This window comes from Anopheles maculipalpis, chromosome 2RL (assembly GCF_943734695.1).
Source record: "Anopheles maculipalpis chromosome 2RL, idAnoMacuDA_375_x, whole genome shotgun sequence".
NCBI classification, from domain to species: Eukaryota; Metazoa; Arthropoda; class Insecta; order Diptera; family Culicidae; genus Anopheles; species Anopheles maculipalpis.
The window spans coordinates 354,293-370,671 of NC_064871.1; the positions used below are offsets into that span (position 1 = coordinate 354,293).

At 39.8% G+C, this 16,379-nt stretch overlaps 1 protein-coding gene across 1 annotated transcript in view; it reads left to right on the forward strand.

The window, feature by feature from the left end:
- Nucleotides 1-16,379, forward strand: part of LOC126556954 (myogenesis-regulating glycosidase) — a 259,937-nt gene that overhangs the window by 178,409 nt on the left and 65,149 nt on the right. The gene's annotated exons all lie outside the window — the stretch shown is intronic.

The following is a 16,379-nucleotide window of genomic DNA, read 5'->3' on the forward strand; positions in this document are numbered from 1 at the left end:
TTAGCCGAGAAAATACATCGCACGCCGCTTTATTTCCGTAAGGTTCAATTAATTGATATATTATTATCTTATGCTTCCTATCACACTCTCTCTCTCACTTTCTCTCTCCCTCTCGCTCTCTCTCTCTCACTCGCTCTATCTCAAGCAGCTGGTTAAAAATTGAACCAGGTTCATTAAATTTAATGTAATAATAATTAAGCGCCCGCTAATTAAAACGACTGGTGTAATCTTAATATGTCAATAGAAATGAATTTATCAAGCGGTTTATCTCTAATATTTCCATCAATTAAAGGGTCGTATCCAAACGGGTTCGAGAATTTGTACCAAAATATCTCGTAAAAGTACTTCGTGTCGTAATTGATTGCTAAACAAAGAGAAGCGCTTCATTTGATAATCGCATTAGTTTGGATCTAACAAAGTGGAAAATTAAGTCAAATGAAAGTAAATTACGCTGAAACAATCTTAAACCTACATTGGTTAACCACTATGAAATGATGCGCATAAAAGAGAGGGAGAGAGAGGTAGAGAGAGAGAGAGAGAGAGAGAGAGAGAATGATGAGTCTTAACAGGAGTTGGAAATTGATCGCCGCTTAACATAAGAACCCAGTGATACAAAAGAAATCATATTGATATGCGCAACACAATTGCAAAAAGCGATCAGTAATGCGCTAAATGGATTGAACCTATTGCGAAACGATGCTGGCAAACCAATGATCGAATAGTAGAATGGGAGTAACAATGATGAAATAAACATTCGATTTCGAATTTTTAGTTAATGCTTCGACAAAGCTCATATTGATCTACAATGTAAATGGAAACCAGAAATGAATGATAGTTTTAGTTTGGATCAGGTAAAACTTCATCGTTTAATTAATTAACTAATTTACCTTTACATGTTCGATAGGTTATTTTGCCAAAAGTTATGGTTCGTTATTACAATTATTACTAGAAGCGGTTCCTACTCTTAGCTGAAAATTGTAGAATAGAAAAACAACGATAAAAACAAAACAAATGTAAATTTTATCCACACTGAAAGTCTCTCTTCACAACGAGATAGGAATGTAAGCATAGAGATGAAGTGAAATCGGGAAAAAACGCAAAACGTACCTCTGACTTTGTTTCCAACGTAAATGAAGTTTTTTTTAAGGTAACGCAGTGGAAATGCAATATGACCTGTGCCCGAGTTATCTTCGGAGTAAGCAGCAGCATCGTTATCAGCAACACCAAAATCTTCCATGATTTAAGTTAAATATTATAATCAGATCAGTAAAAATAGCAATCGAATAGGAGCAGAATGCACACGTATAAAAAAAAATCTGAAGAGCTTTTTACCTTTACTAAGGGATGCACCATTACTATTATTACTATTGCTATTCCTACTACTACTGTTTCGTTTAAACACATGGAGCAGGTACAGCTGTACTGAAAAAGTACTCTCTCCAGAAGATAGTGATTGCAATCACTGGTGTACGTACGTAAGCAAATAAACAAAATGTAGCATATGCAGTTAAACAAACGAAACAAAACAACAAAAAAGAAGTCCTATTCATAAATGTGCAATATTTTTCGTCTCTATCTAAGACTGCGATAAAATTTAGTCGATGAGAAATGGTAAAGGGAAGGTAGTGGATGTGGTTTTCGTCACATTCGTATAAAATCGTTTTTAAATTAAGTTAACTTTGATTTAGCGACTCCGAAGCATGATATTAACTGTCTGATAGACCGAATAAGCGTAGCATCAACCTTTAATATTTAAGAGAAATGAACACATATTAGTTCGATGAATCAAACTTGGAGCATTTTTGACAAAGCTCCGAAGAAGAACATAAAACAAGCGAGAAAAGCATGGAGGAATAAATTGTTTTTGGAAGGCAAAATCAAAACAAATTGGAGAGATCTGTTCGAACTGAAAAAGATGTTCTGTAAATAGGGTTATTGTGGAAGAGAACCGTGGACGTATCATAGATAACTTTTATTTCTTCTAAAGAAGAAAGCGAATGAGTTCATTGTATTGTCAATAAATAGCAAAAATAAAACAAAAGCAAACTCATGCATTACAAAAATCAATCTTTCCATCTTCCACACGAGGGAGGTGTGTAAACAAAAAATAAGCAAAACAATAAAGTACACTATATAAAACATAACACATTTCTGGCTCTATTTCTTGTTGTGATCACGTTACAAATCGATTAGAGAAATTTGTAGAAACTAGAAACAACAAAAATTACCCTTATGAAACAGATATCAACATTTACAGAAAAAAAACCGTTCTAACAAGAGGATAAAAAAGTCAGGTGCATTTTATTTATATATTTTTTTCGTTGCTCATTTCCAGTCGCTCACATTGAATGGTAATCAATCCAATGCAATTTTCCATGTGACCACCTTTCATTTCATTGTTTGCGCGTGTGTGTGTGTGTGTGTGTGTGTGTATGTGTGTCTATCCATTCGGTGGAGTATCTCACCGATACGTAATTTGTGCAGTGTGTATCCATACACGACGTGTCGGTCTCGTCCTACACGCGACACCATAGGCTACAGAATAAATAAACAGATCCTCCAGCACCTGGTGTGCATTTCGGAATCGCTATCACACGCAGAGCCAAACGATGGGCGACCACCATCCACTGCCGAAAGTCATCTCCATAACCGACGATGCTGGCAAACGATACCACCGATACGGTGGCTATGTATGCAGTCACGCCGGAACATGGGGAACATATTCATGGCATGTCATCACAATCGCTTCCGGTAAAGGGAACAAACCGGTTTTGCGAACAAGGGAACTTCGATGGGTAAATACAGAATCTCCCTCTTTGGTGGTGATGCTATTGCACTGGTATTATGCAGCCACATAGTTTGTGTCAATAACAGGTCTGTCTGATATGGCCGCGCTTATCGCCCCGGGTAAGGGAGCGATATCCTTTACGGTGGTGGTGTATTCACATTGATCGCCATAAAATGCTCTTCCGGACGGGGGTAGAAATGCAAGCAGCATAGCATTTCTACTAGCAGCTTTGATTGCCTTCGAGGCTGTGCAGTGATATTTGCCGAATGGTCATTTTACTATTGCGCTTGACATGAGCGTTGATCACCTAGAACCATTACCATTCGTGTAAGTAACCAGAGGAAAGTAACGCTACGGTAAACATACTATGAATCACATTAAACAATCGTACATGTTTAGATCAACAGATTGAATAAAATAGTATGTATGTTAACATCTGTTTTCTGCTTAAAACATGAAAAATAATTACAATGAAATATCTTTACATTATTCCGTTTCGGGTCAAAATAGATCCAAAATAGAATAGGCAATCGGCGAGATGCATTGGAACGCTAAATTTTGTTTGTCTGCACATTGTTTCCCAACAAAGTTTTGGGATGATTCGTATTCAATTGTAAAAACGTTTATGGCTCAGAAGCGCATGGCTGAGTGAAGGAATTGTAAATTTTGATTTTCGCACAGGTACATAGGAGAACCTGAAACTAATGATATCTATATCATCAGCGTATGCCAGCAGCTGGATTGACCTATAGCAGATGACACCAGATTTCCATTTCCAAGTCTTGGATGGCCATCTCTAGCGTCAGATTCAAGCGAAGACCAAGCCAGACCCCTTGATCATTGTCATATAAGCCAGGCTAGCATGGCCGGGATTCCAAATGAGCTCATTGCTTTGTATAGTTTTACCCTGGCTATGTTGTGATATGCGATGCGCCTAACAATTTTAAAATAGGGAAATGTAGGGATTAGATCTGATGCTCCGCCATCTTCTATAGCTCTGTGCTTCATATTTTTTCCAATTTTGCAACTACAATTTAACACTCAAACTAAAACAACCTCACAGTGTTAAAAGTTCTGGCTAAGGACAGATTCACTGCACGAAGACAATACTTTTGATAAATATTAGCCTCAACTGATGACGGTGAAGTGTGTTTTCCACGAAATTCGATGGATTTGCAACATCCCATCCGACAGGTGCAACATTGTTCCTTGGGCGGTAATATATTTTATTCTCCACTCTTTCGAAAAACCGTTCCCGCCTCCTCTGTGAAGGGAACCTCACTGCCTGATACCCTGTCTCCCCAAACCCATATTAGCGAAGGCTGGTTCCACCTTCGACCCGCTTCTTTGCTGCTGCAAATCAATGGAAGTGGCACAAGAATAATGGGAAGGAAGCTACGTACATGAACAGTTTTTTTTTTCTCTTAGTTTTCTACCGATCGGCTGGTCAATGCTTGCGTATGGTCTTTTTACAGATTGGCACGAAGAGATCATCGCGCACAAGAGGACCAACGAGAACAAAGAAAAATTGACTCCAATTAATTCTTCAGCAAGCGAGTTACTATATATCCGCTTCAACAGGCTCGTTCCGTCGAGAGTTTTTGCTACAGTGGTTAGTTATATGTGTTTTGCCTTGTTTATGTTTCACAATTCTATGTGGAAAAGGATCACAAAGCGATGACCAACCGTATGGTTCTTTGCGTTCTCTAAATTTGACTCTTAAAATTGATCAACATTGCTGGATGTTTTAAATCGTATAAAAATGCAAACTGCAACATTGCAAAAGTTTGCAAAATATATTGTTTTGAAATTTACTCACTTTTTTGATTCCTACAACATGAATCCAATTAATCCGTGAAAATATGGGTAACATTTTCCACCAAGGAATGTTGCTGAACGAACACAATAATAACAATAATAAAAGCTTTTAAAACAATGGATTTACAATTATTTATCTCAGATTTTGCAATGGGTGGAGTTTCAGACTTGAGCAAAAGCGTAAATGCGTGAGTTTATGTAGTAGAATCTAAAAGAGACAAATTACCAAGCGTCTGAGTGTGACGGACAAATCTACATCAAGTGGATAAGGATATTCGTGGAATAGCGAAAAGGAATTCAATACTACATTGCACCACCGAATGCAAGACGGGGCTGGAACATTGTGGTTTTAACCTTGTCGCACACACACGCATGACCGCAGAATGGTTGTCATTCCACGGACTCCGCCTCGCGCTTGGAGCCGCTTGATGCTGTGGTCAAGATCGGCAATCGCCTTTCTGTATTCTCTCTGAGGGCTACTCCTCGGCTCGATTCGCGCCATATTCCGCGGTTTATCATCATCACGACTACGACATCAATGATTTGTCGCGATCCGTTGTGCTGAACCGCGAAAACAGCGCGGCGCAGAGGCGCATTTAATGACAACGTCACGAAGTCCCACACCGGTCGGTCGCTTCTCTTGTGCCCATGTGCACGCAGCGAATGGTCGGCACTGTGGAAGCAAATGGAGGCAGGGCAGAAATCAATCTGGACTTGATTGTTAGTTGCACGGGTAACGGACGGTTTTTCTTGAAGTCTATAGCTAATGGCCTCGTGGACGCCTGTCGGGGGGCGTTTCTTACCGAGCGCACAAACGCACAATGTCCACGTACTGCGCGTTGCTTCAAGTGTGTACATAGATGTATAGATCAGAAGATACTGTTTTGGTTGGTTTGATTTTTAATCCTACATGCTTTATACATTTTCTTATACCAATAAAGTTTACCTTCGTGTTGTAGAAAATAATGACGGAGTCATCAAACACTTACGTATACTCATTCATTCACAGTTATTCACAGATATGTGTATGTTCAATATGTAATATTTTAATTAAAAATGGTTCATCTTAAACTAAATAAGGTTTAACTTCCATCCAGTTTTATTTTTCGAACAATGATGATATTACTTATACTAAAACATTACTCGTATACCATGTACTAGAACAATTATTTTCTTCAGAATAATTCATATTAATTCCAAAGATGTTTCTGGCGGGGCAAAAAATTTTTTTAACCATAATTTGTATAATGATTTGCTTTGAATAATTTCATGATATTTTTCACATCGGTTTAAATCGTCCCCTTCAAGTGAAATCTAACGATCATTATCAAAGTTTTCCTGTAACTTATTTTTCAACTACACACTTTAATTTACAACGTAGTACCGAAGCGCGTCACGTAAAGCCCTTTATGTTCTACCAAAGAGCGAAATTGTTGTACTTACATATATTGCTAACAAAGTGTTGGTAGAACTATTAAAAGTTTTAATGTTTTTCAATTCTATTTTGCTCGACTGTATTGGTTCGCAAACCATCGCATTTGGAACGATTCGTGACTAATTTTCAAAAACTTCAACTTATAATTATGCGCCTAAGTGTCCTAAATTGAGCTTCCAAATGCTCTATGAAGGTGGCACGTGCTTCACATGTTGTATGAATAAAGGCTCAAAAGTAGTGCTGAAACAAAAAACCTTTAGTAGAAAACATATCTCGGCATAAAATATTACAAGCAACATGGCGTGACGTAAGACGATACTTTACTTTATATTTCTATAACATGATTGGGAAGTTGTATTCAAGAATCATTTCTTCTTTCACCAGATATCGATAGTGCATTAGAGTGGAAACGCATTTGGAAAAACCAGAAAGAAGATAGTTCAATGACAATGTGGAGGTGAATGTCTCTCCCAAATCCTCAACCGTACTTCCTGTTGGTACTTTGGGGAAAGTTAGTTTTTGACAGATGATTCAAAGACCCCGGAGATCCAACGATCCTAACTCTTTAGAGAGAACATTCCCACAATGACATATCGGGCCTTCTACTAGACTACATTTGTACGAAGCGGTTTCGAAATTGACCGTCAGCAAATCATTTTTGGCGACTTTACCCTAAGGAAAACTCACAAGAAAAAGAACCACTCAAACACAGATCCCATCGATTCTTCCACCAAATTTCGATTACTTCGCCGGTCAGAATTTGGATCCTTTTTTTTATTTTGCCAAATCATGCCACATTCCGTCAACGCTGATACAGATTGTCATCGTTCGTCATTTGTTATTCTTTCAGCGCCATAACATGCGCCGTGTCGAAGCTGTCGGTCACAAAAAGGAAAACGAAAACGATGGTTTCTCGTAATGAAGATGACTGTTACAAAATCGAACGGAAAGCAATTAGTCATTTGTGTGCCGTTTTTGGTGATTGATTTCTTTCATTTTGAAGCACTGGACATGCATAAACCGTTGCTTTGTTTCTTAACGATTCGCTGCTTTTAAGCATTGCTTACCATACTTCTTAAGTACCGTATTTTCATTATGAATGGGTAAGACACTGATGGTTTTTTTGGTGTGTTTTCTAAATACAATTTCTTACAAAATCGCTGGTATCTTGCGTACAATGCGACGTTTAGTGGCCGTGAATGGTGCTAAACAACTCTTGAACAAATGAAATATTTTACTTCATACTACGATCGAACTTCATAGCTAGACATTTGGATGTCCTGGCAAGTCCCCTTTAACTATTTGCTATTGAATTATGCTGTATTTTTTGTTACTCTTCCGACATCAATATCCTTCAATCAGTTCCCGGTAGGCACTGTAGTTACCATTTTGTCACGTCATGTTAGCGTCATGACGTGATCAAACGAAAATTTGGAGTATTTGCGAATATCTGAAGGGCGTTCGTTACACATTGTTGTCGTTTTTAAATCGATCAAATGTTGCTTTAAATTGTGCGGTTAGTTTTTCAAATTTTTGCAGGATAGCTAATTCTCTCAATATTCTTCCTATTAAATCCCGGAAAATTACATTTGAAATACAACGCTATTATACCTCTTGAGTTTATGTTTAGGTCTTTTGCTTAAGTTATTTTTAAAGTAAAACTAATGTTGATAGGGCAAATGACTTACACTGCTTTCATTTTTACAGAATGGGGCAAATTTTTAGAATAAATATGCAACACATATTTTGAACACACTTTTAAAGTTTTACTATCTGTAAGATTCGTATTTAAAAGCATGTGACCAGCTGCATCAAAAATCCTGTTCATGGCTTCCGATGCAATCGGTATAAGGGATCGATAGTATGAAACAACAAACAAAAAACAAATGCAGAACTTTGTTTCTCCTTTTCCACTGGATTGATGTAATTCTTTGCGGGCAGGTGATCAATAAAATGCCCCACTCGATCCCAGCAAAGCCGGTCTTCTTTCAACATGTGTCTAAACACGCTTCTGTGGTTCGTCCAAATTTTGACCGGACATTCAGCAGAAGCTGCCATAATCATAATCGGCATCGCTTAACCGTTCCGCGTATTTTCCTTTCCGGATCCAATAACACTATAATGTTATCCCGGAGGAAACCCTAAAGGCCTTGTTTCTAAACGATTGGCCGTAACCAACGCACGCTAAATCAGGTGTGGCCCGATAAACAGTCAAAATGTCTGTCATTAGAGGTTTTGTTTTGCAATTTCTTCTTGTGCCACAGCATTGCTACTGCCTGCAATAGTTCACAAAATTGCATCCATGTCTGTGCTGATTGCTAATGGGCAATTTCCTCTAATTGATGCACGATTCCACCGTATACATTGTTTCATCGGATAGCTTAAACCAAGTGATTAAAGAATGTTTTGTAATCGAATTTGAGCAAAAGTTTTACACTTTTAATGGAACCCATGCTCCGCACCGCTGCAATGCAAGTTTTCTTGTTTGGTCGAAGAGACACGAGTTGACTCCTGTCGGCCATGTTTGCATTACGCACCAGCTACGCTGCAACTTGGCCGTTAGGAAAACTCGGAAATGCGTTTCATTCGGTGGCGCTCAAACCGTATACAATGGTGCCGCACACATTGCCCGTATCCATTATCGAATATGGATCTTTACGGCAGTTTTGCGGGAAAAAAGTTTTACAAGTGCCTCGGTCGCAAACGAGGGTAAAACGCAGTGTTTATAATTGGTAAACTTTGGACAGATTGAACTGTGCGCATCCGTTAGATACCGAGCGAAACTGCGCTTCGGGAGACGCATCCCTCCGTCAAACAATCGACGTTCTGCTGAACTTTACAGTCACAGGACTCACAAACACAGTTGCAAACTATCATTCGTACCATTGAAAGTGTCTTTCATTTTGTTGGTTAAGTGTGTAGTAATACAAGCTGAATGTTCTCTGCATTGCCACCCGAAGGCTGCACGAATTGTTAAATATAAGCGTAAGGAGCTTGAGGACCACTCAATTTAAATGTGTAACCAAAACTTAAATCATGCTTAAATCACCAGCTTATAGTTCAACACCATCAAACCTTATAATGAAGAAGGTTTATTTACAACCATTGGTATGATTAGAGCAAATATCAATGGATAAGATTGTACACATATAATAATTACGACAAACATGAAATAATTAGTATGAAATAATTGTAGGAATAACAATAACTCAGTTACTACATGACTGGACCGTTTGTAGCTGTTTTGGGTAAGAGAGTTTATAAAGAGAGATGTAGTAGGGTTAAAGCCATGGATACGTCTTCAGAGGATTTGCTGTTTGTTGTAGCTTTTTGTTATTTCATATATTTTTAGAATATTTTGTAAATCTATAAAAAATAAATACTCTTATTTTGTTGCAGTGGCATTTCAAAAAAAGGAGCCATAAATACACCTGGAATGATCTAATTCAATCATAACTCATAACCGCACGATAACACCAAACGAATCAAATCATTGAATCTCAACACAAACGCCAACTGTTGTTGGCGTTTGTTGTGTGGTGCAGAATTAACGTTTAACATAATCATTAACCTTCCATATAATTATCCACCAGGACATTGGTTGCAAAGGAGCATCACGAGTTAAGCCGTATGGTCGCATTAGGTCATTCGACTACAGTAAAACGGTAAGGTATTTCCATTTCCCACGCTTTTGTATCGCTGTAGTTTGTGCGGAAAGAGAGATCAGAGAATACGCCCAGTTTAAACATGTTTTGTTAACTCTTTTTCATCGTTCGGTGGTTCTTTCTAAAGTCCTGTTCGTTAACTTCGCTTCGTAATTGGTTTCATCAGCTTGAAGTTGATGTTGATGATGTTGGAAGCTTGTACAAAACTGCAACTACAAAAAAAAAGCATTTTATTGCTTTTATGAGGAATATCAGTGTCACAGTGCTCAAAATACATGATCTGCGAAAATTTTCTTATCTGAAAGAGTTGTGTTAACCAAGAGCGATCAGTGCATATTTTAGAGTTTGCAAAACCACCATAAACCCCCACGAAATCCTTAGTCGTGCCGTATCAAATTATAGAACAATAACAACAATCCACCTTTTCAGCGCACTCAAAAACGCCTTTTACATAGTCTTATTGTATCGTGGAAAACATCAAACCCCAACAAAAATTTTCCACAAACCCTAATCTGTCCGTCTGAATATTTGATGTCCTTGCGCACCCGTGTGTGCTACCGCTAAGCCGAGAAAATCCTTCGCCCTCAGTACCGGCAAGCGCCTCTTTTATATGCATTTATTCATGCGTGTTCGAATGTTACCAACAAAGCCAACATTGCAGCTCATTGATTGAAATTGAAAATCAACGATGACGACGCTCGCCAGGTCATCGGGCACTCGCCCGTACTCATTGATGCGGATGCCGGCAAAAGGCTTCGATTATGTGGCAGCTCGGTATGGATTGAACAAGAAATGCTTGTTTTCACAACCTGAATGGTTGTCCACTTCTGCGCTCACTTGCTATGTACGTGTGCGTTTGTGGATGCGGGGGTTTAGAAACTCATCATCGATGCAAAAAGGGTCCTCGTTCATCTGACTAGCACTCTCACTCGGCTGAATTGTTCGTCATATCATCATCGATATCAATCGCTAGAGCCGATCCGTAGTGAATCCGTAGTCTGCTAACACGCCGGTAACGTACGCATGAAAGCAGTATGTATGTGTATTTTATTTGCATAACACGCGACCGGACAGCATATTTTGCTCTCGTCATCGCCTTCCGCAGCAGGTTTTGCGAACGGGAGAAGGTTCGATTCCGACCATCACCATCAAACCGAAACGGTTCCATTATCAATGATTAAATGTTGTAATCTGGGGATGATACCATTGTTTGCACTTGTGGGTTGATCAATCTTGCTAGCAAGAAAGCTGTTAGAGGGGTACGGAGCTGGACCAAAGAACCATCACACGAGAGGAAGAGAGAAATAAATAGAAGAAGGAAGGGAGAGTATAATCATCCAATGATCCATTCAACTTTATCGAATCTGCATCTGATTTGGTTAACAACGACATCCCACAACATTAAAAGGCAATAGCATCCGGCCACTGATTTCAGCCCTTTCTGTTTGCAACATTTGCACATTACAAATTAAATTAAATCCCTAGAATCAACAACCCGTTTTTGTGTCGGAATTCCATTAACACCAGGCATTGGAAGCAGGCTAGCGACAAACAGTGACAAATGGAATTAGTGGCTTGCCACATTTTCCACACATCAAATATTCAACCACTCCACCGCTATTGGACTGAGAGATTATTCTGTTAAGCTTTAAATAATCCTCAAACAATGCAGCATTGCAGAGAGGAAGGTGTGCACGGGTGCAAGGTGCAAGCTGATGGATTAAAAACCAGCTGTTTAAAATATGTCCGTACTCCGGTGGGTTGAGTTGTGTAACATCCGGAAATGTCCCATAATTTCAACACCCCTTACCCCCCCTACAGTGCACTTCCTCCACAATTCCAGTGCCCAGTAGCATACGAGAACGAAGAAAAGCCGATAAATAGCACCGATAGCATTTCCACCTTCTCGAGCTGGGTGTGCATGTGTGTGTGTGTATGTGTGTGTATGTTCTTGATTCGTCCTGCCGGCACCTGTGCCAGACCGTACGTGTGTCTCGTGTGGCGTTTTTCACGGAACGGAAGGTGGATAGCGTGAAAATAAGCAATTCATTGCCCGTTTCCAGTAACTCCTACCATTGTTTTGCCATCATTGTTTGCTGCACATCCTGATGGCTGCAATTTAATACAATTTATTTATTCACAACACTCTTCGGGCGGGCGACGCATTTTTACTGTCCCTTACACCTTGTACCGAGGCCTGTGTGTGTTGTATCCTTAAACTTTTGTGTTTTTTCCTCGTGTCGTGGCTTCAAAGGACTCGTTGTCTGGCTGACACTAACGCTCAATAGCGTCCAAAAAGGATGGTGGTCCTTGCACATGGCAAGAGAATAATTCATACTCAAAGGACTTCGGAGGACGTCCTTTTTCGATTCGTTCAATTGCACGGCCTCTTGTGTGTTGGTGGTGGTACACCGGTGGCCCACTTGGTCGCTTCAAGCACGGTGTAATGCAAATCCCCTTTTGCTGCTGCCAATCCTGCTGCAGCATATGCTGGGTTTGGGGAATGGTTTGTTATTTATGCAACATTAATAGAAGGAACAGTTTTGTAAATTCGTCAGAGACACGCCTCTACACTCGGGACGGGCTGGCAATGACGACAAAAGTGGTTCCCGATGGAACGATGCACTATGGCATATTTTTGCGGGCACGTTACATAGTTCGCCATGCTTGGAGTGTTTAGAACATGGAAAACTTCTATTATAATACTTTTTTATAATTATTTTTTATCATTAGAAGCGGATGATCGCCCCAAAATTGCACACTGAATAATTATTTTTTATAACCAACACTGAGATACTTTCAGATGTGAATATTTGGCTGTTGGAAATCAAAATTGCATACATTCAGGAGTTAGGTACAACAAAAAGTAAAAATACTACTCTAACATTTTGCTTAAAGTTTAGTATGTTATTCTGGTATTGTTATTGGTGTTTAGAGTAAATATGTAACGTAGTTATATAAATTTTATAGTTGCTTTCAATTAATCTTTAAATGCTGTTGGAGCCCTTCGTTTGTTCAAAAAAAAAAGCTCCTTTTGGTTAAAACTGGTCTACATACAGGCGTTAGGAGCAACCTAACATTAAACTCCTACCCGTCATCGATCGCTCCAATCAGAGAAAACAATAAAATCTGTAAGATATGATATTTATTTGGAAATGTTTTAATGAGAATTTAATGTTCAACGTTTAATTATGGCTGCCTTACCGAAGATATGCGCCTGTTTTTACGATACCATTTCGTTCCAGCCTCATTCGTCTCAAGGAAAAACGTTCGCCGGCTATTCGTTACACATCCCGAGCATACTCCCATGGCCGTCGTTCTTTCCTCTTCCCTTTATGTTCCTTGAGAACATACTCCTACAATTCTGCTCCTAATAATAATAATGCCCTTCATGTTTCTTTTTTTTTCCTTTTTGGTCCCAATCGTGCTACCGGTCGATGGTAGCCGGTTTGGAGCATCTTTTTATATTTTTGAAGGTAGTAACTACGTTTAATCTTTGTTTCTTTTTTTGTTTGCCGCTCGCCTCCACTGTATTCCTCAGATTCTTGGGTTTCTTTCGCAGCTTCCACCGTTTCCACAGTTGCACAATGGCGATGGAAGCTCTCGGGTTGTCTCGGGTACAGATTTGTTCCCTGCGCGTTGCCACATGGCGCTGGCGGATTCGTGACGAAAATGAAAGAAAACTCACGATGGCTCCACCACCATCATCGAGCCACCGCCATAATGCGCGAGATAATGATGTGTTCCCTTCATGAGTCAATGTATATTCGGGGGTTTTGCCAGACACCTGAATGAGAAAGAGAAAAAAAAGGCTTGTATTAAATAAAGGTCGCATGGCGTCTAGGTGGATAGGACGAACCAGCCCGTTTTTCGGACTGTGGCTCGTTCGACGGACCAAACCAGACGCTCAAACGCTACAATTTCTTTCCTTTGTGTCAGTTCAGAAGCAAAGAAGCACTGCTCGGAAAGGAAGAGCCTATCAAACGAACCACGAAACACCTCGCTCCCTTTGTGCAGTAATGAGGAGTTATACTTTTTGAATCGCTTTCCAGTTGTGCCCTGTTGTGGACTCTTACCGGCTTTTTTGTGCGCGAATTCAAAGTCCCCGTTTGGCTCGGGTGTTACCATAAGACAAGATACGTGTACAAAACAAGATTTATCCGCCATCAGGTCGGCCATGAGAAAATGCTAACCAACCTCGAGATCTTCATTTTGGGGGCCTGAACCATCGCAACTCGGCATTTGAAGCTTTCTCTGCTAAGAGTCAATCTGCTTCTCATGTTGAGACGCATTGAGGCAGATTGTCCAGTCTAAGCAGTCTCGTACAAGTGTGTTTAATGATGACCTACACTTTGGATGGATGAATTCTTCAAACCAAAACGAAAAAAAAACTGCCGTTGGTTAATAGATATCACGCCTAATTTTCTTTCTTGATTCACTTCTGACCGTAGTTCGGAAAGACTTTCCGATGACGGCATAGGAGTAGGTTTTAGTCGTACCAGGGAGCCAAATATGAACACCTTACCTGAGGTGTATTTTATTTTATTAGCTAATGATTACAATTTACGCTACCGAATTAAAGGCTCTTTAGAGGTTGGAACTACCTCTACGATGTAGCGAGACAGCGAAGCTGTAGAGAACTATTAAATGACCATAGTCACTAATGTTAATGATTTGCTTCTGATTCTGTATCGTTATGAGCAGGGATCCTCCTCGAATCAGAGGTACCAGCGAATCGAATAAATTGTTAACCCATTCTCAAAACACTAAATCGCAACTTAATTGTAGGTCAACTTTGTGCGATCATCCCTATCTTTTCCTTGGCTGGCTGGCTGAAACCGCAAATGAGAAATGTTCGCTGTTGTACACCATCTAACTTTCCTGCTTCTTTGGGGACACCATCCACGAGTGCCGTTGACCCTTTTTCTTGCAATTACTTTAGCTTTACATGCATGCTTTTCTGGTAGGAGTCATGCCTTTTGCAAATTCTTCACCGGTATTTTCCCTTCCTATTATTGTGCTCTCTAACACACATTCGAAAGAAACATTTCAATATTTGCTCTTATGCTTGAGATCTTGCCGCGACAAGACAAGGCGCCAATGTCTGGCACTACATGTGGTTGATGTAGACTATCTGTTTTTTTTTCTCTCTTTTTTTCTTTTTTCCTTCGAATCAGTGAACATTTAGTCAAGCTGGAATCTTGTCCTTGTCAGAACATTTCTTTTATCCAAACAGTTGCTTTGCGATCCTTGCAGCCCAATCTTGTTTTTTGTTGGTTTCCTCATTTCCAAAATCCCTCCTTACCCTGTGTGCTGATTTAAATCGTTGTGTTCACGATATTTACAAGAAATTATTAACCCCCATACTTCACCTTCTTCATTCGTCCACGCACCACGGTTGCTTCTTGGGTTGCCGACCAGCTGCTTGAAGTTCCTCACCAAAATCCTCAAAGTCAACAGCAGCACCGTAACAAGTCCTGCTGATATAGGCATACGATCCACTATAGTAAACGAGATACCAGCCGCAGCAACAGTTGCAGTCGTTCGGTTTCTGCACAATAACAAAATGCTAACAGAACAAAGCGATAATGTTTTGATATTATTTTTCCACTGTTCATCAGAGTATTTTCTTTCTAGCGCTATCTCACCTGTGTCATGTTTTCAGCCTCGTTTGGTTTATATGTTTTGGTTTTATTTTATTTATTTACTTATGTTTCTTATTATTATTCCATTTTTTTTCTGAATGTCCACAAAGATACCGCGTACTTTGCTGATGATTGGAAGAGAAACGCAAGCCTTCCGCGTCCATTTTTGACAGCAAGATCGTCCAGCACGGCGTGGAGTCCAGGATTTGGGCATAAATGGCGATATCCAGTGTTCCGCTTCGCCGTGGTTTGTTTGTTTTCTTCACCGACTTTTTTTTTTGTTTTGTTTTGTTTTGCCACCGCCGATCCCTTCGTCGACTGTTCATTTCCGCCAGATTTTAATTACTATTCCTGTGGCGCCTGAGAATCGATGAATTGGTTTATGATCGAGGTTCGCTTATATTTTTCACAGTTGCTGAGGTTTATAACCCTTCGATACCATAACTGTTGACATCATATTTTATGCATGACTCGTGTATTTAAATGGTGTTTTCGCGTTTAATTTGACTTTTGATCTGTAGCATTTGTTGACAACATCCCTTTTATTTTAGCATGTAAATCAATTGAACAACACCGAAAACCTCTTGGTGGATTAAATGAATGTATTTCTTAAGCTGTCGTACAATTTGGCTTCAGTTTGGCACCGGAAAATTTATCTCATCTGTTTATCATAATTTAATAGGACATACCAGACCGACAATACGATCGGATTTTCAACCGTACCGCAATGTTCCACTGCCAACAACTGTTGGCGCTTACGCGCTCAAAGAATGTCTTATCGTTTCCATGTCGCTCTGCTTGCTGGCGGTGTCATTTCGAGAAGAAACAGTTTAGCAACGCGAAAACATTCAAGCATTCACGCAAATGTACCTCGTTGCCTTTGAGATAGCTTTAGTTTCGGGTTTTCGATTAAAAAAAAAATCAGCACACGCACACTGTGTACGAATAGCAGGAAAGGTCGTTTGTCAGGCCTGTCAGTTTGCTGCATCAGGGGGCGATCAAACGGATTTCGATTGCCTACTGAGTTG